The sequence below is a fragment of the Medicago sativa genome, chromosome 7 (genome assembly GCF_051527215.1).
Source record: "Medicago sativa cultivar Bolivia chromosome 7, Bolivia_mono, whole genome shotgun sequence".
Lineage (NCBI taxonomy): Eukaryota > Viridiplantae > Streptophyta > Magnoliopsida > Fabales > Fabaceae > Medicago > Medicago sativa.
Window position 1 is genome coordinate 74,232,196 of NC_140755.1, and position 2,426 is coordinate 74,234,621.

The window sequence follows — 2,426 nt, forward strand, 5'->3', positions numbered from 1 at the left end:
AGAGATGGGTTTTCTCTGTTGAAACTCTGTTTTGTTTGGTTTGATTGGAAGAATACGAAGAACAAAATCAAAAGACTAATTTTTTTGTTTGGTTGTTTGTTGAACATGATGTTTATATGTTTATGGAGTAGGAAGACGATAAATTGTATTCATGCCTTCAAACTAGATCTAAAACTCCTTCCTTCAAACTGAAAGTAGATCGATTCGATTCGATGGTACAATAAAATCTAACCTAATAATCATTATGTTTCTCAACTCTCTCTCTCCGCCCTATTTCCCACCGTCAGATTCATCCTTAGTCAATTGCCTTCCTCTGCCCAATCTCTGTATGCCACCTGGCTGTTTTTAGTACTTTCTAATTTTTATTTTTTATTTTTTTAAGGGTTTTTATTGTAATTAACATATTAAGATTTTAGCTTAATCTACCTTGGTCACATTTGAGTTCATTCTAGTGTCAATTTATCAAACACAGATACATTATGTTTATTAGTATAATTGATTAATTTCTCTTAAGTTTGGTTTGAGATTTGTCGTGTTTTATACTTTACGTGTGAGATATATCAATAAGATTCGACTTTAAATCTCTCAATTCATAGTGAATCTTTGTTCGTACGTAGTTTTATTATTTTTGTCATTGACATTGAATCTCTCACAAATCCAATTAGTCATTTTTGTTTACGAAAATCGTTTTCGCTAAAAACTCGATAAACTTTTAAATCGATATGCATGTAAGGAGCCTAAGGGGCGTGTAATAAAGCATCAATTTTTTGGTAAAGTAGCATAGCGGCGAGAAATTCAGTGAATAAGTGGGGTGTCCGGGGTTCGAACCCCGACCTGTACATATAACATGCATTATCCCTTGTCAAATGAGTTAAGCTCATGGGAACAATTCATTAGAAGAGATAATTCATTCAAATAACCGGTTAAACGTACACAATTTATATTATTTTCAACTCTCTTCTTTCCTTTTCAATCAATTTCCTTTTTTATTTTCGCCCAATTATTCTTCTCTTCTTTAATCATTTGCCTCATTTTTTTATAAACCAGGACTAAAGTTGGTATCTAGGCATAAAATTTGTACTTGCCAAAAAAGTACGGTAAGGAAAACTAGGGTTTTCTTCTGTTCTAGGGTTTTCAATGATTATTCTCCTTTTGAAGGCTCTCAAGGGCTGTATATATATATCCCTCTATGGGCCTGATTTTGAGTTGCTTAGTTAACAAGAAATAAGGGTATTTTAGGGATTTGGGGTGTTTCTTGTAGCGATTTCTATAAGTAATTGAAGGCGGCGTCTTGACTAAGATGGACCTTGGGTTTTCTGAGCTTTTAAGGGACATTCTGTCTTTAATGAGGTTGTGGGGTCCTTTTGATGAGCCATTAATCCTTCCAGGAATAATATGACGGTCCCCCCAAGCACAAGTCTTGGAACAAGGCGAAGTGATGAATTTGTAAGGTTGATCGTACGGGGATGCTTTAGAACGTTTTAGATGTTTCTTGAAACCTTTTGAGGTGGCACTCTTAAGAGGACACGCCTAAGGCCGTTTTTGGTCCTTCTGGAGAGCATCTGGGTCCTTAGGTCTTTTAGGAAGATATTGACGGTCCATTAGCGTTGTTGCATCATTTTGGTAAATGAACTTATCCATTTTGTGACGAGTATTGCCATGCGTCGTTTTTTGTACGTATCTGTATTTCTTTAGATAATTTCTTGTGTTTGTCTTGGAGATTTTTCTTGAATCAGAGCCTTTTAGGCGTTTCTATTTTTTCATGACGCCGAGTCAGAGCCTTGAAAAAGGTTGACCTAGTTTGGGCGTTCTATTTCTTCATGACGCCGAGTCAGAGCATTGAAAAAGGTTGACCCAGTTTGGGCGGCCTATTGTCTTCAAGCCGCCGAGTCAAAGCCTTTAAAAAGGTTGACCCAGTTTAGTATTACGTAATATTATATAATATGAATTGTATCAAACCCTTCAAAACACAAGTTTTAACACATGCTTATAACATTTCGGATTACGTAATCAAAAAAATAAATAAACCAATCAAATACAAGATATTTACGTGGTTCAAATTGTATTGACAACTTCTGTGGTCTACGACAAACATAAGCTTCTATAAAGTAGAGTGTTTGGTTCATTTGCAAATCACACCACAAAATCATGGACACTTATCCAATAGATGTAAACACCATGCTAGTTGCAGTTTACTACACAGAGAAAAACCTAATCGATTCAGAGTTCACATTGATGTCACACTGTCTGAAGGAACAACTAGACCAAATAAATGGCCGAATAAACCACTAAGACGTTGGGAGGATGACCAATTTTCAGGGATGGTACAAATGGGCAACAAAGATTAATAGATGGTACAAATGGTTAACAACAATTAAAAAAGTCATAAGCAATAATTTATAAGAGAAAAGATTGAGAGCAGATGT